General features: G+C 46.7%; 1 protein-coding gene and 1 non-coding gene across 3 annotated transcripts in view; one reads left to right on the top strand and one right to left on the bottom strand.

Annotated features, from left to right (window-relative positions):
- LOC119181040 (uncharacterized) overlaps window positions 1–23,709 on the bottom strand; it is a 217,507-nt gene that overhangs the window by 55,176 nt on the left and 138,622 nt on the right. The gene's annotated exons all lie outside the window — the stretch shown is intronic.
- On the top strand, window positions 6,895–6,967 carry TRNAS-GCU (transfer RNA serine (anticodon GCU)). Its single transcript has one exon. It is a non-coding gene; the product is annotated as a tRNA-Ser (tRNA).

Below are 23,709 nucleotides of genomic sequence, written 5' to 3'. Positions count from 1 at the left end.
TATGTGGAGCATATGAAGTTTGAAATAAAAATTCACAATTTCTAGATTAATGTGTTTTTGTGAATACAAGCCTAAAAGACCTCAATTACTTACGAGGTCACAAAAGCTTTTACAGCTAAAGCGTCATGCTGCTACAACGAACAATGTTTATAGAAAACTGTAGTTCTCTACAAATATTGTATATTCTACGCCTTTATAAAAACAAGCATAAACCACGTATACGGCGTAGTAATACATTTGGTCATCGGTTAGCTGTTACTTCAGATGTGGGTACATGTATAGTTTGAAAGAAATTTATGTAGCGCGAGGTGAAAAAACGAACCCGACGAACCCGAAATTTATGTAGCGCTCTGTCTTCTCAGTCTGTTCTTTCCTGGGTTCGTTTTTTCGCCTCGCGCTACATAAATTTCTTTCAAATGTTTCACCAACAAGCCCACATCGCCACTCTTGTCGACTACATGTATAGTGTGGAGGCATTAAATGGAACTTCGAGCACACGTTTTTTTTTTTTGTTAGTCGTGTCCTCTTGCGGCTCGACACAAATAACAAGCGATGCTCAGACCATAGGCTACAGATATTTTATAAGACTAACTTGTCGATCTCTACGTAGTTTATAGCACGAGTTTCTTATGTAATGGCGTTCTAAACCAAATACAGGAGAAAACGATTCCACCAACTAGACTGTTTGCGGGCCGAGTTGGTGCTACATTAAAAACACAATTTAGCTGCGTATGAGAACACAAACACAAGGGGGGGGGACATCGCACACATATCTCGCTTTTCTTTTTTTTGTATGAGGGCTTCAATTGGAAGATTAGAACCCACTACCTTTCAATGGACCAATAAAATCCATCACTGCGTCTAAATGTTGGTATAGGAAAGCTCACCAGCAGTGCCCTCGTTTTTTTTTCCCTGTTCCCATGAAGACCCCAGGGACTCGGTCTAAGCTTACCTGAAAAGCAAGAGAAAAAAGAGGAGGTACGCCGGTTAGAAATTAGGTAACATCAACCTAGTCAACATAAGATGACGCACTGATATCATTCACAACAACGACTGCTAGACAAGTTCTTATATCAGCGTTATACAACCACCATAAACATATAGATATGAAGACGAAAGAAGGATAAACATCTAAATTTGGCACAGGCAAACAAGGAAAATGATAACGTAAGTTATTAATCTCTCTTGGAAAGCTATAGGGTTCAGAGAGACGGTCGAGATTGGACACGAACAATACGACGCACCATATGTGAAATGAGAATACGCTACAAATATTTTGGGTTCGAAACTATGAAAAATACGGCGCGGTCTAATTCTCTCTCTCTCTCTCTCTCACTCCCCCCCCCACACACACACATACACACACACACATACACACACACACAAACAAAACAAACAAAACAAACAAAACAAACGGTTCTGCATGGATAAACGCGACCTGAAGGCAGCTTATATTGTATATAGAGTTTATTAACCCGAAAGCCTTCGAAAATTAAACGTCGGCGTGAACAATAATGACGCAACAAATCTTCATCACCAGACGACATCAGCGTATGATGTCATCATCATCATTACATTTCAGATGCCAAAATTTGAGACGTCGCATTTTGTGACGCCACATGATGACGTCGTACGGAGACGCTGCCGCTTGTCAGTGGTGTGCCAATCACGGAGGCCGTGCAAGCCTCGAATCCTGTAGGCAGCGCAGATAAAAAACGTTGGGGGCAAAAAGCTGCCGGAAGAAGACTGGCAAGATTGGCTGATAAGAAAAATCAAGAGCGCAGCTTTCGCCTTGCAGTCGCCTTAGGCGAACGCATACGGTAGCATGTCAGCTTTTTTTTTTTTTCTTCTTTCAGCTTAAACCTGGAAGACATAAATGAACCATCTTTGGAGCGGCCCAGTTTTTTTTTCTTTCTCTGTTCTCGTGAAGGCGCTAGACCTGCTGTGGTTTCTCGATGAAAACTAGGAAGGCATTATATATGTACACCGATAAGATGAAAAGATATCTCGTCATTATTCGCTCACTTGAAATTCGTCCATATTTCTTCACTGCGATCACTCACGGTTAATTGGGCTCCCGTATCATCGCCCGTTCAGTCCGCGTCGTTTTTCAGGCGCGCCGAAGTAGTAGCAGCAACGGCAGAGCCAGGAATGACTGTTGAATAGACCGTGAAAAGCCAGTAGACAACTTAGTTTATTTTTTTTTAAAGAAAGGAACTAAAATGCGAAAATAAAGTACCCTTGCCAAGAGAAACAATTTGCAGTGGGCAGGGGCTCATCTCTTCTAACCCTCGTGGATTTCAAACCCTGCTGCCTTTTTTTCTTTTCTGTGGACCGGGAGGGGAATCCTTTAGTCAATTTGTCACGGAGTGAGGCTGACGAGCGTGTGATTGATGGCAGCGCTGCTGGAGGAAGCTTGGCTCCCTTCTTTATGCTACACTGCCACTGGTGTCTCGTGGAGAGGAGGTGTTTCACTGGTAACGCACGCGCGCGCAAATGCACTCGCTCTGCCTCGGTATCTCGTCTCTCTCTCTCTCTCTCTCTCTCTCTCTCTCTCTCTCTCACACACACACACACACACACACACACACACACACACACACACACACACACACACACACACACACACACACACACACGCACACACACACACACGGTGTTTGTAATTCTTAGTTCTTAAATTTCAAGTTTGTCATTACTAGTGAGGAAAGTAGCGATACAATACACGTAAGGAGTCATTTTACAGACTATAGCATCTCATAACCGGAAGTGTCCAATGGGCAGGCAACTCGATGCGAAATGAATAGGAAGAGAGTTAAAATAAGGAACGTCATTGCAGCAGCGGTAAACAAATGTCACAGCAAGAGTTAACTGACAAAAAGGAAAAACCAGCAATCATTTTGTGATTTAGAAAGAAATAATCACACCAAAAGTGTGACACAAATGAATAACTTAATATACATAACTGACAGGCATGACAGAAGATATTATGCGGGTAGACAGAAGGATATTACAGCATTCTTGAAGTTGTACACATTAAATGACGTTATACTGGATGGAGAAGAGTTCGATAAGGAAAGTGCTGTAAATAAGGATCGGATGCCATGATTAGTGCAAACACGCGGTAAGAATAAAATAGTGCATTCTCTAACAACCCATCTGAATCCACACAGCCCCAGGAAAACAATCACGAATAGGGCTACAGAGGCGCACATACATAGTCGGACACACAGCGCTAACGGTTTAAACATAGCACTATAGTAGGACGGTCAGTTCGGGCAGTTAGATTATGTTCATGGGGGAAGGTTCTGTATCTGTATATCTGTATTAGTATTGAGCAAGGCTTCATATTCCCGCTGCGAGACAATTACGTAGACAATTCGTTTTTTTTTTCCTGCGTACTTAGGTTCCAGCAGTTTCACACCTTCCGCCATGACAACAGTGGAGCGTTGACCTTAAGACTCTACTGAACAGGCACTGCAATTGAGTTTTCTCTAGTTACTTCTTTTCTTTTGGAAAACGAGTGATAAGAGGCCTGCTTCCAAGTTGCTCACGTGACCCGTCAACCGCAACGCCTCGACTTCTGACCAAGCATGGTTGCTAACCGAAGAGAGGAGGTGCGCGCTTAAGACACATACCAGGACTCTCTTAAATCTCTTAAAACGCGGTCAGCCAAGAAAGCAAAGAAGAAACCTTGGCTCAAGAATCTAAGCCACGGTGGCTGCTTCCTCGTTCCCACCATAGCCGAAGAACAGGAACGCGGTCACCTACGCAAGCTACGAGTAAAGAAAGCTTTCTAACGTTCTTTAAAGAAACAAGGAGTAGTTATCGTCTCGAGAGAGAGGACCCCTCCAGCGGTCAGAATGCGAGACGCGACTCTCGACAGCGACTCGGTACGCCCACCCAGGCCGACGGTGCTCGGTGGGGCGCTGCCTGCATATCAAGCGATCTCTGGCGACGTTGAGAGATCGCGAGAGTTGCCTCGCGAAGACGTATTCTCTTCGTCTGCCCCGGCGTTACACTACACGTCCGCTTCGTTTCTTCCTATCATTTTCCTTTTTTTCCTTCTTTTCGTTGCTTTCATTCGAGAGGGCAGGTAGTAAGATAGGTGGGTAGGTAGCCGCATGGCTTACAGCGAGGCTCCGCGCCCCTGTCTCGAGAATCTGGGGCCTCCGAGCTGGGCGCCAGCTGTCCGGGCGAGTCGACAACGACGGGAGAAGAAGAAAAAAGAAGAGAGACGACGCGACGCTGGCGTCGTCGTGGACGTCAACGACGCCGAGACTCGCTCTGCGCGGCAACGCTTGGCTCGTCCCACGGCATTCGGCGTGGCTCGAAAGACAGTTTAAGCAAGAAGAAGAGGAACAACAGGGAGATAGAGAAGAGGCCTAGCAGGGGAGCTAGCAGACGACGCGCCGGGCGACACATCAGCGGCGTAGACTCCCCCCCCCCCCCCCTCCTTTCCTCATCTTCATGGAGAAGACAAGCGCGCTCTTGGACGCTGACCAAGGAATTCCGAGGACGCCCCCGGAAGAGGAAGAAGAAGAAGAGTGGGTTCGGCCGGGAAATCAAGGAGACACTGCTTCTACTGGCCTATACGCGGGTTGCACTGCGAAGAGGCCGCGCGCCACGAGTGTTGGTTGTTACGACTGTCTCCGGTTTTGCACCCGTTGTCTCGCGGTGGTGATTCTCGAATTTGGATGCAGTGGATGCGGAGTCATGGGCGCTTTTCGGGAGCGAGTATGATATCGTTGTTTTGAGTACCGAAGGTTCGTTGTTGGGTTTAGTGTCTCAAAGTGGATCGGGCTACGGGAGACTCAGTAGTGTAGGGATTCCAGTTATTTCGACCGCCTCGGGTTCTCTCAAACTTTCAATGACGTCACACACGAAAGTACGAAAGATGGGAGAAAGCGCTAAGGGGAAAACATTCACCAGACAAGTATTCATGCCTACATTTTTTTTTCAAAGCGAAAGCCTACGAATCCCCACCAAACGCAAAAAAAAAAAAAAAATGATTCTCAGGGTCAACGTGAGTGATCAAAAATGTCATCAAGGCATTACGTCACGATGTGACGTAACTATGACGTCACAAATCACCCGAAATTCAAACCAACGCAATGACGTCACCAGGACGTCACTACGACGTTGTATGATGATGTAATCCCACGACATCTTAACTTGGTCAAAGGCGGAGACCAATCACGGAGGCCGGGCAACACTAGGCGAGGTTCAGAAAGTTTGCATTGCCTTCTATCTCAGAGGCAGTGCGATAATCACGTTAACAGTGGTATAAATGCGTCGATGAGAAGAAAAATAAGATGGCCTTTGTTTTCGAGACGTCTTAGAAAAATGCATAAGGGGACGCTCAGTGTTTAGCGAAATGCAAGTAAACGCAAGGAATGATGAGACGGTCACCAGAAGATTTGTTAAACCGTTCTCACTGCTTTTAGCCTGGGCGACCTTCCAGTTTTGTCTGGTTAAAAAAATTTCAATTTGAAAATTTTAGATTTGAATATCACTACAGCGGGTTTAGAGAAAGCATTGTTGTACGAGACACAACCAAACGGAGAAAAGTGCACCAAATGTGGCGGCTTCAATTAAAAACAACAAAACACGAGGGCAACATAGATTGCTCCACATATGCACAATTCCTTTCACTCTTTAAAGAGATATTCCGAAAACCTTACTCCTTGGTTCAAGTGTTGGCATTCTGTTCTTTCAGCGCAGACACTGTTCCGACATCGGGCTGCCAACAAGTTCGTAAAAGGCGAGCTGGCCCATTTCAACGCCACTTTCTCGACTTTTTTAAAAAGAAAAGTTGAGTCACGGCCGGGGCAATCCCGCCAGCCATTTCAGGCTCTCCTGTAGGCACTTCAACTTTGTCGTCAACCCCCCCCCCCCTCCGCTCCCCCACTCCTCGCATAGCATCGTCGAAGAGAAGAGCAAAATTCGAAGAATAAACACAGTCCCCGTGGCACAGTTTAGAAAAGGCGTTCCACGTCGTTCGAAAGTCCGTTTGTCTTAGGAGTGACTCGAAGGCACGCCAACACACGAGCAGTGCGTTTCGCCGTGCCGCCTCTTCTGCCAACACAGTCGTAGAACGTAAGGACAGAAAACTGGGCGAGTCCCGCTAAGATCATGGGTCAACAGCACTAACGGACACGGACAAAACAGGTGACAGCGTTCGTGTCTTCCGGTCCTCTCTACCACACGCGTCCGATCTCCATGTTTAACCATGATCATAGAACTTGGCCGCGAGCCAGGACAAAGACAGAATCAATCTCGCTGCCGCGCACCCTCCTTTCTTTTATTCAAGTAAAAAAAAAAAAATCGTATCGAAAAACACGTCATTGGTATTCGATGGTCTACGTTCCGGTGCCCTTGATATGATGATGCTTGTCTGTCTACGCGACTTCTTTGGTACCTGCGACCTTTCGTAGTGCTTGTAGTGCCTGCCCATTATGTCGATATCCACACCACCCCCAAATGTTGGTTCTGTAATAAGTATTCAATATAGTGACGTCGTTTAATGCTTTATAGACTTACTGCCTCTGCCTTGAATATATAAGGAGGCACCTTTATTTCTGTTCACACGCACACACGCACGCTAGTGCTTTTTGCCGAGCTTAATAACTGCATTGAAATTGAACTATGGCTACATTGTTCTTATATTAGCGAATAGCAAACATCTACATTGGCCGACTAGCGGACAATGGTCAACGCCATCATTCAGACAATCCAAATCAGCGCGGGTAGAGCGCGGGGGAATGCGGTAGTTAAAGTCGGTCAGACGTGGGTGAGAGTGGTCGAGGAAAACGTTCAAAAAAAAAAAAACTGAATGAATCCATGCAAAACTGCAGAACGCTAATTCGGTACAGGACATACAAAAGCAGCCCCGCCGCGGTGGTCTAGTGGTTAAGGTACTGGGCTGCTGACCCACAGGTCGCGGGATCGAATCCCGGCTGCGGCGGCTGCATTTCCGATGGAGGCGGAAATGTTGTAGGGCCGTGTGCTCAGATTTGGGTGCACGTTGAAGAACCCCAGGTGGTCGAAATTTCCGGAGCCCTCCACTACGGCGTCTCTCATAATCATATGGTGGTTTTGGGACGTTAAACCCTACATAACAATCATGAATCAACATACAAAAGCACACACACCGCAGGACAGTAACTCACAATTACTTCGATGACTCATTCTCAAAGCTCCCCGCCACACAGACACACCAGATAACGCGCCACAATAACTGCGGCGCTTAGAAAACCTTAAAAGAACAACTCATAAAAAAAGACCGCCGCCGCCTGTAGGGCGGCTTCACTGCTTAGCTGTTGTGCACTGCGTACTGCTGCAGTGCCAAGCCAGGAGGCGCGCGCCGGCACTGCGACCTATATTTAGGTCGGCGCGCGCAGGAGTCGATATCGATTCGGGTGCCGGCCGATCACGCGGTCGACTCGGCCGGTGTCGCAGCCACGCGCGCCAGGTGTGCGGCTCGGGCGCAGATGCGCTGCAGTGAAGTCGGACGCGCAGTGCGACTTGTTCCGGCCGCGTCCTTGGCCGCCAATGCTGGGGAAACGACGGAAAGGGAGAGCTTCTCGCTGACCGGATTAGGAAAACAGCGGAGACGCCAGCGCGGTTGACGACACTGCCGTGTTTTTCCGTCGCGGCGTGAGTCATGAGGAACCACGCTCGTCCCAAAGCTGTCCTTTTTAGGTAGAACGCGTACGACGTTATAGCCTTATATGATGGAAATGTTTGCGGACCATCTAAACCAAAACGGAACACTTTTTAATGGTTCATATTATTATTATTATTATTATTATTATTATTATTATTATTATTATTATTATAATTATTATAATTATTATTATTATTATTAAGACGCAGGCTCATGACTGGCGTAACCATAAAGGGGAAAGGGAGGTTACTAATATATATTAGTACTTTCTGTCCTCGTATTTTTTAAGCACTATGGCTAATCAAATAACAACCACACCACTAACTTGCCCAAGTGTCCATCTTAGCTTAAAGCGTCTAGTTTTGATTAATTAGCTTGTGAAATCTGAACAACGGAATGTAGAAGGAGATAGCAGTGAATGATTTAGATAGAACTATCCTATGACGAATACATTCATTTCATACTCGGCTACGGCACAGTGTTTCCTGAAATGACCCGCGATCATCCAGTCACCATGGCAACGATGGGTAGTACACAAATTTGCCTAGCCTTCGTGCTTGCGGGCTTCAAACGCACTTGAGGCCTTGTTTTTTTGTTGTGCTCGTGGTTTTATCCCGAATAAAAGGACGGACCACCGTGAACTTCGTGACCTGATTAGAATTGGCGAGCCTAACCCCCGTGTTCTAGAACGCCCCAATACTCAACGTTCCACCTTCACTTGATGGATGGATGGATGCTATGAGCGTCCCCTTTATAACGGGGTGGTGACAAGTATGCCACCAGGCTCGACAAAAAAAAAAAAAAAACCTTTTTTTTCTTTTTATGTTGGCCTAATGCCTCTACTTCGATAAATTCTATCTTAATGGAAAAAAAGGTAAATTTTCAGCTTAAGTTCTCTGCCATTTACGGCACACTGTCCATATTTTATTTTTCCAATATTTATTTTTGTCCTTTCTCTCTAATTTTCTGCCACCAATACTCTAACCGTCTCTTACTTATTTCAATCGCGGGTGTGTTCAGCTTTCCATTGTTGTCCCTAAAACCCAAGGCTTCCTGTAGGCTCGTGCCCAAACGTACACCTGGGTGGATATCTCCACATTCAATCAGAACATGCTCCGCCGTTTCCTTATCTTTCCCGCAGCATGTGGATTGTTCTTCTTCTTTACTGAATCTTGCTTTATAACTACGCGTTCTAAGGCAACCCGATCTCGCTTCAAACAGTAAAGCGCTTCCCCTTGAATTATCGTAAAATGCCTCCCTCCTTATTTCATTTTTGCCCTTTCGGTAGTTACTCAAAGCCGGTTTTTTCTCCATAGCTGCCATCCAGTAAATCCTCTCCGCCTCCCTGACTTTTCCCTTAACGCTCTTTGTTGACATACGGCTTACAATACCAGCCGTATACTTACTAGTGAGTCTTCTAGTTCTTTTTCTCCACTGTGTGTCCACGCTCTTCCTATACAAATAACGGAACACCTTCTCTGCCCATCTACTCTCCTTCATATTTCTTAGCCTTTCTTCGAAGCTTATTTTGCTCTGCGCTTCCCTCGCCTCAAAACCTGCCCACCCCATATCGCCCTTTACAGCCTCGTTTGTCGTCTTCCCGTGAGCACCCAACGCGAGGCGTCCCACAGTCCTTTGATTTACATCCATTCCCGCTTGCACCTCTGCCCTCATGCACACCACTGAGTTCCCAAAAGTAAGCCCTGGAACCATTACACCCTTCCACAGACCTCGAAGCACCTCATACCTATTGTATCCCCACAACGCTCTGTGCTTCATTATTGCCGCATTCCTCTTTCCTTTTGCTGCCGAGGCTTTTTCATGTACCTCCATGTATCTATCACTCTCATTTACCCATACTCCAAGGTACTTGTATTCACTTACCCTCGGTATTTCTTGGCCTTGTATGGACACCGTCTGATCACAGGGATCATTGAATACCATCAATCCACACTTCGTTACACTGAATCCTAGTCCAAGAGCTTCACCTTCCCTTCCGCATATATTCGCCAGCTGCTGTATATCATCTCGACTGTCCGCAAATAAGACGATATCGTCCGCATAAAATAAACCTGGAAGCTTCTGCTCAATCATCATGCCGCCCTGTTTGTGTGACAGATTAAAACCAATGTTGCTACCTTCTAGCGCTTTTTCCATACTCACCATGTACAGCATGAATAACAGCGGGGACAAAGGACATCCCTGTCTCAGACCCCTGCTAACCTCAACGTTCTCTTTGCTACGCATTCCTTCCCACTCTATGCAAACTGTATTTTCTCGGTATATCTCCCTCAAAAGCTGTATACAGTCGTCGCCCATGCCCATTCCTTTCAATATATCCCACAAAATTTCCTGATTAACGTTGTCGTATGCCCCAGTGATGTCTAGAAAAGCCACGTACAAGGGCCTATTCTCTATTTTGGATATTTCTATACACTGAGTGAGAACAAACAGGTTATCGTCTAACCGCCTGTCGACTCGAAATCCGTTCTGAAGTTCTCCCAAAATATCGTTATGTTCGGCCCATGTTTCTATTTTCATTTTTACTGCTTGCATCGCCATCCTGTATAGTACCGATGTAATGGTTAGTGGTCTATACGAGCGAATCTTGTCCTTTTCTCCCTTGCCTTTATAGATTAAGTTCATTCTACTTTGTCGCCAACTGTCCGGTATTTGTCCGTCCTTTAAGCTTTTTTCTACTGCTTTTAACAATGCTTCTTTAGTGTTATGTCCTAGTTCGTTAATGAGGCTAACGGGAATCCCATCTAAACCCGCGGCAGTGCGCTTTGGAATTTTTCCTTCGGCCTTTTTCCAGTTGAAATTATCAAGTACTAGCTCTTCCTCTGTTGCTTTCTCCGCCACACTTTTACTCACCGGGGAGATCCCCTGGACGCTCTTTTGAAACGAATCGGCTGTTACCTTTTGGATGTAACCTAGCGCTTCGTACCCTTCCAATTGATTTCCTCCTTCATCTAGAATATGTTGTTGCGTTGTGACAGACTTCCTACCTAGCGCCTTTATGTGGCTCCAAAAAATCCTAGGCGCGGCCTCCTTTTTTTCGTGCATCTCTGTCATCCAGCGTTCACTTTCACCTTTAATTTTTGCCTCTACCAATTTCTGTACAAGGGATTTTTTCTCTAAATATATTTCCCATATTTTTTTGACTTCGTCCTGCGGCCGCTTCTCCTTTTTTGCCTTTCTATGCTCCCGTGAGGCTTCGCGTCGCTTCTCGATCGCCTCCCGGATTTCCTTGTTCCACCAACTTTTTGGCTTCCTTTTTCCTTTCCAGCAAACAGTTTTCTTCTCTTTCCCTATCTCCTTCGTCATTAGATGTAACAGCTCACTATACTCCCAGTCCTTGCCTGGTATTTCGCCTACTTCTTCCTCGACTCTTGCGGCTATATTTATTATTTGTTTGTCATTTAAATACGAGCTGCCAGACTTTGATTCCATGCTCATATTTTCAGTTTCGTATCCCATTTGTAATGTTATTCGTTTATGATCACTACCCAAGCTGTTAATGCCTTCCTCGTCTATCCTCATTTCTGTCAGTTTGTGGTAAATTCCTTCAGTCATGAGACAATAATCAATACTTGATTGCTTGTTTCCGACTTCCCATGTGATCTGGCCGTCACATTTAGGCCCCGTGTTAACTATCTCCAGACTATGTTGCTCGCAAAGATCTAGTAATAACTTCCCATTGGTGTCTGAATATCCGTCAAGGTCATGTATGTGGGCATTCATGTCCCCTAGAAGGATGATTTCGGCCCCATTACCAAATTCCTTAATATCCGCACTCATGCAATCCACTATCTCCTGATTCTTTTCTCTGCAGTTATTCCCCGTCCACAAGTAGGCTACCCCTAGCCACGTTTCCTTTCCACCTACTGTGCCCCGAACCCAGAGGTGCTCTGAACACGTCTGTTTCACTCTAACCCATTTGGCTCCGCGGTGAATTAGCATTCCTACACCCCCACCTTTCCTTTCCGATATGGTCCTGTTACACCCTTCCCAAACATAATTTTTAATATGTGGTGGCTCTTCCAAGTCTCTAAGGTGTGTTTCTGTAACCGCATACACGCCTATCTGTTCTTTGTTTAACTGCTCCTCAATCTCTAACCATTTTGCCTTCTTTCTGCCACCCTGCATGTTTATGTAACTAATTGCAACACGCGCCTTTTTCCTTTTTCTTTTACCTTTTTTCTGGTTTTTCGCAATTCTACCTGTCAAAGTGTCCTCCTGGTTGCTTTCCCTGTTACGAGCTACCCCGGACTCCGAAGGGCCCGTGAGCCCCCCAAAAAAGCTACTGCGCGTCCTGCCAGTCGCCAGCCCACCTCGTGTCCAAGCCTCTTATCGAAATGAATCCTGTCTCTTTGGAATCCACCCCACCTGTGCACTTCCCTGTTTAAATCCACTACCTCGAAACCCTTCTCTCGACTAATCCGCCATATCTCCTTGTTTGCGTCGACAACCGCTCTTCGCAGGTTGACGTTGCGCACCGGTACTTCCGGTACTGTGCATACTACAATTTGCACCTGGGGGGACACGGTGCGCATGTCATCCACCCCTCTCGCCAAGGCCGTCGCTAGTCCTGACGATTCTTTTTTCAGGACGTCATTTAACCCTCCCGCAATTACAACGAGGTTACGATTGCCAGCCTTAGCTGCGAGTTGTTCACCCGCTTGACTCATTACTGTCCCCAGCGTTTGTCCTGGGAAAGTCCCTATCGCAACTCTCTTGTCGCCTTTCACCCTTTCTTTGATTGCCGCTGCGCATCGGACCAAATTTGAGTCACCGGCGATGATGACCTGTTCAGACATTCCTTCTGAAACCTGCACCTGGCTGCTGACTAGGTGACTAGCGTGAGTCACGGCTGCTGGTTTGCTCCCTTCCTCCCTCAAAACTACTTCCCGGTAGCTGGGCCCTGTGGCCAATGTATCTGCCTTTGTCATGCCTGTTTCCTTCATCTCTCCCGCACGGGGGGTCGTCGCCATAATGCTTCCGCCGTCACCTGCGTCTTCGTTCCCTTTCACGACCTTCGATAGGCCCTTCTCGGCTGCCCGGAGCCTTTCTTCCATGGCTGACGTTTTCTCTCGCTCCTTCGCCAATGCATTCTCCAGCGCTGCGATTTTCTCCATGAGCCCACTCTGGACCGCCATCATATTTTTCATTTTCTCCTCGAACTCGCACTGTCTACACTTGGCGTCATCTTCTGCTTTCTCCTCCGCACTAATTTCCACCTTCCGCCCTACCCCGCACTCGGAACACTTTACGGTCTTTTTGACCATGGCTAGCTCAGTTTACCGATGCCCACGTGTTAGAAAACTGTACTAAAATACACTGGTCTAAGCCAAAAAGAACCACAATAATAAATAAATACGCTACACTTCACAGCACCTGCGCATGCACGTGGTCGGTCTACGCGCAGGCTTCAGCCACGTGGTGGCTGGAGAAAAAAAGACACAGTACAAAATACTAATAAAAAAAAAACCGTACACCGTACTAGACCTAATCAAGCCTTACGCTAGCGCCTTACGTTCTCATAACGCTACATATAGAGGCAAGCTGGAAACATGCAAAAACACTTATCTGTAGCTGTCATTCCGGAGCTCTCCAAAAACACGTCCGACCTCTACCACTCAGCTCTGGGAACTCCCACTGCTCGGCTGAAAATTGCGCTGCGCTACTCAAGAATAGAAGCAAATTATAACTGATATGCAGTGACTTGCCCTGCCTAGAGATGGCGCTCCCATCGGCGCTCTCAAGGAAAAGTGGAGCGTTGAATGAAGGGGCGTTCTAGAATACGGGGGTAAAAGTTTAAGGTGGTGAAGTGTAACTGCTGAACATTTGCTGATCGTAGTTTCGTAATAGAGCGGCTCCAAGCCAGGCCAAGCCAAACAGAGCCGAAAGACTGAAAACGAGCAAAATCAGTGTACTGCACATAATTCCCATGTTGGCTGAAGCGCCGCACACTGCAGCTTCCTTAGACACTAGCGCCAGAGTTCACTCAGGTGCATTTATAGGAAGCTATGATATACAGGACGGCAGAATCCCAGTCACCGGCGTGGTGTGATGGCAGCCATAGGGTTTCCTAATATACACTAGAGGGAACTCTGGCACTTGTGTCTATGGGAGCTGCAACGCACGGCGCTTCAGCGAGCATGTGAATGATGGACAGTACACACATTTGTCTAATCTTTGTACTTCTGGCCTACTTTTGGCTCCGTGTGTGTTTGTGTGGCTTGGAGCTGCTTTCTCACGAAACAAAAATCAGCAAATGTTCAGCGGTTGTGCTTCACCACCTCATTCTTTTAGACTTAACTTTCCAAATCGGGTAACGAAGTTCCAAAAAGGTTGAATCTTTCTCTCGAAACAAAACCGAAACGCAGCAATAAACGAAGCCGCAAGTACCATGCGTCGCCCGCAAGTACGAAGACTATATATATATATATATATATATATATATATATATATATATGAGTAAATGTGTGCACTACCCATCATTCCCATGGTCGCTGAAGCTGAACGATCGCAGCGACAGAGTCCCCTCAAGTTAACTTTCGGAAACTCTACGATGGCAGCAGAGTGAACCCGGCGTTCCTTATTGAGAGGCTTCCACGTATTCAGCGGAGTCGGTGGCCTCCTTCGCAAGCGGAACGATGACGCAGCCGAAGCGGAGCGAATCGCCACCGAGAGCGGAAATGCCTCGCTTCTGCGAGCGGCTCGCGCTGCGCAGCGATCCTGCATGTGACGTCGCGAGGTGCCGTTCGTCAGCGGATGATGAGAAGAAGCGGTTAAAGGATTTCAATTGTCTCGCCTCAGAGCAAGGCACCTCGCATCGGCCAGTGCTCGGTCGAAAAAAAAAAAAGAATGAAGGAAGACGGGCAGTCACATCGACGTTGTACCAACGATCGCTAAGCTAATAACAATAATAATAGTCCTAGAAAGAGAGAGAGAGAGAGAGAGAGAGAGAGAGAGAGAGAGAGAGAGAGAGGTAAAGAGACTGGACTGTGTCAATTCACCTCCATCGGAATGAAACCGCCGCAGCCAGAACCAAACCCGCAAACTTCGCATCAGTAACCAAACACTATAACCACTGTAACAGAATAGAAAGTTGGGCGAGTTGGTGTATATTCATATTAAAAGAAAAGTCTTTTTGTGCGCCGCTTTTCTTTTAATATGACTATAACCACTGCTCCACCGCGGCGGACTGATTGCCAAACTCCCTTGGATACCCTGTGCAAGCGAGCATATCGCAGAAGATCGCCAAACATGAAAAAAAAAAAAACGAAAGAAAAAATTGCGGTTGGTCATCATTGTTCCTGAAATTGCACGGAGTATGTTCTTACAAAGTTTGCCTCTAAAAAGGCTGCAATCTCAAACACGGGATCCTCTGGCTAGTGTTTCGGTCCATGATCTTCGTCGCACATTTCTTTAAATAAGTATGCTCGTGATCTCCGCAAACTTGACAAACCTCAAGCTGCTTTTATTTATTTATTTATTTATTTATTTATTTATTTATTTATTTATTTATTTATTTATTTATTTATTTATTTATTTATTTATATGCATTAGGCACCATGAGCCGTCACCATGTGTTACTACATAAACGTGGAATAAAAGCTTTTTCAGAATCGGCGTCCAGCCATCCCTTATTCTAGACATCAATACAGATTGATTGATATGTGGGGTTTAACGTCCCAAAATCAACATATGATTATGACAGACGGCGTAGTGGAGGGCTCCGGAAATTTCAACATCAATACAGAGACGCTTCTCAAAACATCACCTCAAATCATGTTCAGAAATGACCCTTATAAAAGCCTTCTTTCGATAACGAAGCGAAATATATCTATGGAGAGCGACTGACGGCTTTAATTTGTAAACTTCCACGAGGCGCAAGTTCAAAAGACGCCCACTTGCAAACTCACGCATGGACACTTTCTTTGATTCGCAAGTCTTCGCAATCACAATTGGCCCGGGTATCTACAGATAAAGAGCAAGGCTTGGTAGAGTGAAATTACCCGCGTGATCTTCTGCTTATAAATTTAAGCGGAACGGGAAACCGTTGGATTGGAATCCCGTAGTTCCCGACACTATTTTTCTGACATTCACTCGCACGCAAGGGAACGATTTCCGGTAGTTATCAGACACGTTTCCTGCTTATCGCCCCCTCCGTTATCTTAGAAAAAAGTTCAAGGCAACGCTAAGGGTTGTGTCAGGCAAGCCAGCGATAACAACAGCCCCTTCTAAGCAGCAATCTCACCCCACCGGCAGGATATTGCGACAGCTGTTTGTCCATATATGCGTGGCACCAAATGACCGCTTGACATTCAAAGCTACTACTACATATGTATCATGTTTTGCTGTGTGACATAATTGTAAGATATCATACATTAAGATGAAAAATGTGTAATTAGATCCAATCCACAAAAACTCACGAGGTCCTTTATGCATTCATATAAGACTACCAGATGGTGAAAACGCATCTTTTCCTTCCCAGTCGATTGCATTGGTCCCCTCCTCTGCCCTGTTCGAACGTTGCTTCTGGGATCGGGGGCGTTGCTAGCTTTCAGCACCTCACCTGAATTCGGCATTGCCTCCATGTCACAAACGACTCCAATTTTCGGAGAATCCGCGGCCCCCACCTTCCAAGGAAGGGCGCTTTTGTGTTGGGGGGACGACATCCGGCGACTATAACGACCCAGCGTGGCGCCGGCTCGTCTACCCTGCACCGGTACCGGAAGGGGCACCGGCGATCTAAACAAGGAAAATTACTCCCAGATGAGACGGGAGCATGTGTACGCCACTGAGGAGGTTTGAACCGCATCGCAAGAGCAGTTGACGTACAGCCAGCAACAAGTGCGGTCGTCGGTGTCGCGAGTCTCGCGTAGGCGGCGAGCATGGAGTGAACCGTGCAACGTATTGAGACGGCTGCAATTCCGGGCACCCTCGTCGTCTACCAAGCCGGCGAGACCTTCAGCGGCACCCGTCAACTCCCCTACGTGCACCAAGAGCTGGCCTGGTCCGTATGGAACTCTTTATTGTGACTTCCTTTTAAACCGTTAATTTATGTTAACCAGCCTTTTTTTTCTTTAAACAATTGTAGTTGTGTGCGCTGCGTCGCACTTAGAAACTCGAAAGCGCTACCATGATCATTCTGTAATTAATTTCTTGTATCTCTCTCCTTTGATTTCCATCTTGTTGTTATTTTATTAATATTCCACGTGTTTGTCTTTTGTCTGTACCTCTTGTAGTGTTCTTTTAGAGCATAGTTTATTACATAGCTGTTCTTTCCATCGCGCGTATCAGTTTTCTTCCTCTGTTATTGTTTGTTAATTCCTGCATTTGCCCTTGTTTCAATTAAATGCTAGTTCGTTTTGCATAAAGTCTCCGAGTCTGCTCTATGAGTGCGTCGGTCAGGCCCACACATCACCACACGTGCAACCCCGTACGGGTCGACCAACCTGCTAATAAATTTTAAATGTGCCACTTCGAGGCCTTTCAGGCGTCGCAGGCCGAAGCGTAAAGTGGAAGCCTGGGAGTCTGCCGCACGTCGGTGTTGGATCGGCGGGGCCTCACCCGAAGTGTGTGACACTCCATGACCGGAACACTTCTGACCAGGCGACAATATCCTACGATGACATCCCCATGACACGTCACTTCGTGATATGCCACGATGACGTCATCGTGACGACCCAAGTATTGGCGATCTGTGACGTCATGACGGTGTTTCGCATGGAGCTGACGCCGCGGCTGTCGACGGTCTCTTTTTCGCGTTTGATGAGGCCAAACTTTGACCTCGAAATTGACAAGAATCTTACGTGATATGGCTAATTAAATGCGTCAAAGCTAAGTGGTGATGATTGACTGAATCGCGTTTGTGTAAATAGGACTTGTCACACATAATCTCAAAATGTGTACGCCTATGCACGCTCAGAAAAAAAAAAGTTTCATCCTTAGGCAATGGTTTTACAATTATGCTCTACACCATTTCCAAGCGAGAAATCGAGCTCCTGTAAGTTTTTACTGCAAACGTGGCCCAAGAGAGCTCACTCCCGACATAATCGCGACACCAAGAACGCAAACGCAAAATAGGACGGCCACAAACAAAATGAAACGGAATAACGTCAAAAGGACCACTGCATCGCTATACCCGTCTCCGGCGAGGTCCACTGTTAAGTCTATAAAGGAAGGCAGCGTTTAAGGACACTGCCTCACTTTCGTATCTCTACTTAGCACTGCCGGCATAGCGCATGCGCGGGCAGTACGCATATACGTAGCCGCGACCCTCGGCTATAACTGTTCTCGGTTTAAAAACACAATAAGGACGCCATCGTCGCTATAGGTTTCCCCAGACAGCGCCTAACGTTCTCATTTCCTCATACTTTATCTTCTTCCGCGCACTCAACAACCGCTATTCATAGTGTTCTTGGTGTTCTCTCACTTGTGTTTTCTTGACTATAAAGCTAACCGCCTTTCATTAACGCCCCGAGCTGACGACTCCCGGTCCTCCCGGCACGAAAAACTCTCCCAAGCGTGAGCAGCGAATTCGCCTAACCGTAACAGCGCCCCCCTCCGACTTCTGAAACGATGACGTGAAAGCAAACTCGAGCGCGAGGGAGCCACGAGTGACGAGTCGAGCATGACACCACCAGATAAACGATAAGACGACTCCACTGCACCAAGAGTGAAAGTGGGGGAAAGGGTGATACGAGAGAAAAATACAAAACACTAAAATAGATACGTGTCGGCCGCTTGTCTTTCTGCCACCCACGGCGGAATGTTGCTCCCTTTTAAAGGGAACATCTCAGAGCAAGACAGTCCTTTAACCAGTTCAGACCAAAGGCGCGGCTGGCCCTATAAGCATAGGTTGTGCGAGCAAGTTTGGGACGCCATGTGGGTTGATCAGCATCACCCCCCTTACCAAAGCTGGTCATGAATTCAATTTTGGAAGCTCACTTATGCATGGCTCATCTCGTATAAAGATTAATTAATTTGCAGATAATTACGCAGAAGCACTATGCTTGTCCACAGCATAGTGCATCGGGTAATCGAAGATGCGTAATTAGGGTTAACCGGGGTGTGTGTGGGGACATATCACAGCACATTCCATGGTTTCCCCGCTTTCTCCCCCCCCCCCTTTTTTTTCTTTTCGTTTTTAAGGCAAAGGCCTTAGATGTCTCATCAAATATGAAAAATGGCTGTCGGCGTCAACTTGAGTGATGCAAAAAGAAACTATTATGACGTGAAGATGTCATTGATCGTTAAAGAATTGTGACGTCAAGCGATGACGCCCCCTACGACAGCCTAACTTCATCACAGGTGAGCAGATCCCTAAAGCACTGCAAAGCTACGTTGGGTGCAGAAATATTTCGGGGAAAGAGGATAATTGAGAGGAAGAAGAAGAAAAAAAGACTTACTTCTTACACTTCTTTACCTAAGACTTACTTTTTTACCGCACACATTTGCTAATTTGCTGAGAGAAACGAACGAACATTACACATGGTGTTGCGAATAGCATGCAGCTCGGTTATTCTTATCTGCGTCGTGGACAGCCACGCATTCATTTTCCCAACTTATCTCTTCTCTTTTGCATCGCTCTACTGACTGTTTGTTTTCGCTACAGAACGGTGAAAAAAAAAAAGAAGCAGCCCGACGTATTCTCGGCAACCCCACGAAGCTATCTCTAAACGCAGCCACTCATTTATGTAGTTCAGGACAGCCAGAGGCCATCAAGACACCGACACGTCCACGATAAGCGCGTGAGATAAGAGTTCCACCATACCGAAAAGTCGTGCAAACGATGACACTGCAGCTTGCTCGTATCCACCGACCGAATGCGGAACCCCCTCTTATAGTCAGGTTGGTAATTCCGCGGAATGCTCTATAGGGGTCCTGGCTAAGCATGCAGATGCGATAGCAGGCCTGGCGAGGCAAAAGTTTTTTTGAGCCTCGGCGCTCTTTCCACACTCGTAGTTTCTTTAAAACGTTCACAGGCCGAGGTACAGTTCCCGCTTTCATGCTTTCAAACGCTTCTAGGCGGTTTGAAATGCGCGCACAGGAATAAGTCACATTTCGCTTTTTCTCATTGTTTCATCGCCTCGATTCGGCCTGGCACACAGCCATTCACAGTGCGACTGGGCCCGCGGTTCGCACTCGCGTTAGAGCTCTCACCCAGGGAATGAAAAATAAAACAAGAAAACAAACAAACAAGGGTGCCAGCGAACGCGGGACGTTTTTCATTTTGTTTTCGTCAACGAGTTTATGCGCGCGTTAGCAAGGACGTTAACAAGATAGTTCCCGAGCGTTTTATACTACATGCAGTCGTGTTTTCTGTTTTTTTTTCTCTTTGACGGTGCTCCCCTATTCTTGGTTGTAACTCTTAAGAGCCGGGCGACGGATCCAGGCTAAAGCAGGCGGAAGGTTGAACAGATAGCACAGCGAGGCACGACAAAAAATAAGATTGACACCGTTGGATGCCACGGACATCACCATCACCAAGAAAAGCGAGAGAGAAAAGGAATTGGAAGCATTACGAGTAGGAAAGCACAGCAACTCGTAGAGGAATGAGAACAACAAATGCCAAAAGACGTACGAGAACTACAAGAGCAACACGCATAAGAACAACAAAAAGTGCGAGTACAAGTAAAGCAAGCGCGAGAGAGGAGGCATTCGGAGCATTACGAGAAGTGCAAGAAGTACAAGAATCGCGAGACGAAAAGAAGCGCACGCTGTAGGATGGAGCGAAGTGGCAGGGCAGCAAGGGCGACATATCGGTGCTCCCTCCAATGCAGCACCGCAGGCCTGACCCGAATTCCAGCGGACGCGTCGTCTCACACCTCTTACGACGGAACTGATGCGAAGCGCGAAAAAGGGTGTGGCAGCGTCGTCTGCGGAGTCGAGTGGTTCTGCGAGCACACGGCTGCTGGGTTATCACACGTGCCGTACACAGTATAAAGGGCGATGATTACCAGCTGCTTGCGCGGCGCTGCCGGCGAGGCGAAGAAGAAACCGCGCTGTGCGACGGTGGAGGGGGGAGGGGGGGGGGGGGAGTGTTAACCAAGTATAGGATCTCGAGGCTCGGTAGAAACTGCGCGAAGGTGATCGCCCCGACGAAGTCGACCGTTCGAAGCAGCGCCTGTGAAGTGTACTTATAACTGCTCAGCGATAAAGACGAGGTTCTTGGATAGAGAAGAGGAGAAAAGCATGGGATGGTAGCAGTCTCTCGTTGAGAATAGCGAAACTTGAAGGGAAAGGAAAGTTATGGAAAATTTTTGGTTCAGAGTGCAATCTAACTTGTCTTTTCTGACGGCGTATATTACAGCACGCGAACATAGAAAAAGAGGCTCAAGCAGAAAAAAAAGAGCGCCGACTTTCAACTGATCTTAAATTGCCAGTAGAGCAAGGTACGTTTGTGCAGGAAACAGTAACGGCAGCCTCATCAGGATCGTGTACACGATCCTGCAGGACAATTGTGAGCAAATGCTAAAAGTAACTTGACTGTCAAGGTATTGAGTAGGCTACTTTAATCGTTTTCAACACACACACACACACACACACACACACACACACACACACACTGTAATAATAATAATAAGTTATATATATATATATATATATATATATATATATATATATATATATATATATATATATATATATATATATATATATATATATATATATATATATATATATATATATATATATACTTTTCCTCGTGTTCGCGCACTGTCGTGAACCACATCTAACTCGCCCAAGCTGCTTCACTTGTAAGGCTGCATCACTGGTGACACCGCCACCTCAACCGTCCCGTAAGTGCAGGCATAAAGGAGGGGGATTAAAACAGCAAAAGAGAGGCACAGCGCCATTGGGAAACGGTAAGTGAAAGAAGTTGAACCAAAAGAGACGTCACCTTCTCAAGAATGGATTATCTGTCACACCAAGCGTCAGTCCGGGAACACTCTACCCATTAGAAAAACAAAACTGTTGGTGCCTGCAGGCCCAAGAAATCGAACCCGGTACCTCTAACCTCTCCGTTACGACTGCGGTTGCTGTTCAGCACGAAAGTAGACATAGAACCACAGGTGAGACGGTATTTCATACTTCAAACAGCTTAGCGCGAAAGCATCCACAGAAACACGGGTTAGACATGAACGCATGCTCGTCTCACCTGTGTTGCTGCGTCAGCTTTCGCGATGGGCAGCTTTAAAAACGAAACAATAATCACCCTGCTCCTACATATCGATTTAAGTGTACTTACGGTTCTTGGTCTTACGTTGTTTTCAAGTGTATGGGAGACGGTTTCGGATCGCGAAGAGGCAGACCCCGACTGGCTACACGAGAGAAAAGCAGCCAGGTGTTGTACCACGTGCGTCGTACTGACGAGAAAAAACGACGCTCGAGTTGCGAGACACAGCCTCGACGACCGCATCGACCGCGGCTTGGATGGTGACCTCGGGCCGCGAGGCTACTACCCCAGGTCAAGGTAATTTTGGAAAGGAAGCGTTAACACAAACTTCAGATACTGCCCCAGGTCAAGGTAATCTTGGAAAGGTAGCGTTAACACAAACTTCAGCATCCTTAGTATCAAAGAGCGGTGTTGGCTGGAGGAACAGGAAGAGAGCAGAAGTTTATTTATTAAGGTTTAGATCAAGGAGTAATGAAAACAGAGGAAGCGAAAGGGGTGTTAAGGACATATCAGTCAGAATCAAGAAAAAAGAAATGAGTATGGGCATGTATAGCACGAATGCAAGATAACCGATGGTCGATAAGAGTAATAGACTGTATTCAAAGACAAGGTCAGCGAGCAACGCGGAGGCAGAAAGTCAGGCGGGCAGATGAGTTTAAGGTCTAGCATGGCCACAGCATGGCACAGCACCGTGTTACTTTGCAAAACATTGGAGATGTCTTCGTTCCTCAGTGGGCGTATACTCAAGCTGATTATGATGGCTCTGCAGCATGTAAGCACCAGAATTAAAGTTCAAGAACACGGAAATTCATCGCGTCTGTTTTTCCGGCTGAAATATTTTCTTTCCCGCATGCCGCTCTTGCAGGTGTCATGCACAGCAACAGCGATAGACATAGCGCCCAAAACATGACCCCATAATGACCACGTGGACAAGCGCTCACCTGCCGGTGCGCCCTCTCTATAGCTGTGGTCGTATTTTTGGCGTTACGTCCATTACTGCCGAACATGCAGGAACTACATAAGCCGAACAAGCCCTATACTATACAGATGTTATAGAGTCGAGGAAAACGAGATGAAGTGATTCCAAAGTCTATAAGCGTGAGAGAGTGCACCAGGACGTGCGCTGATCAACGAAACGACTCCAGAAATAGGTTGCGAAAGTTGATGGGCGGAGATTAACGAGCGGGGTCGGGAAGATTTTTCGTATATAGCACAATGAGAGCTTAAGAACCGCATTCACCAAGTGTACTTACCATCATCATCAGCTTCGCGTGGAATCTCGATGCGTGGCACGCCATCTATCGAAGCGATGCGCGGCAAAACAAGAAAGAAAAGTGAATATGCGCGCAGTTTAATCACTGTGCTCGGAATCATTTGTCATCGGCCGGTATAGGCACGCTGGCCTTGCCCAAGAGGAAAATGGCAAAGAAAAAAAAATATGTGGGACGCCGCTTTGGTCTATATTGACCGCAAAAGCACCCTGGCCCCCGCCACAGCTGCCCCACCTTTCACGTCTTCCGGACCCGCGTTTTGGCGGTTTTGTAGCGGAGGGCGCGACGGCACGTGCCGAAGTATGTTTATTAAGAACGCTGTATGGCGCTTCCAGTAACGTCCACAGTGGCGTGATGTGCGTAGTCACGACCCGAGTTGAAAAGCAGTAACTGTAGGTGTAATTAAAGCCATCGTGGTATCGCGGTACATACCTTCTATTTCGGCAGTACCTGCCACCTCTGAAATGCTTAACGGTTCGTAACTTCGAAGCAAATATCGCCGATCTCAACAGTAACTTCCATCTCAACATTATGTACTATTCCTACAGAAACTCTTTCCTTAGCAGCAACTCCCA

This window comes from Rhipicephalus microplus, chromosome 3, assembly GCF_043290135.1.
Source record: "Rhipicephalus microplus isolate Deutch F79 chromosome 3, USDA_Rmic, whole genome shotgun sequence".
Taxonomy (NCBI): Eukaryota; Metazoa; Arthropoda; class Arachnida; order Ixodida; family Ixodidae; genus Rhipicephalus; species Rhipicephalus microplus.
The sequence above is the reverse complement of the archived record's forward strand: the minus strand, read 5'-3'. Positions and strand labels throughout refer to the sequence as shown.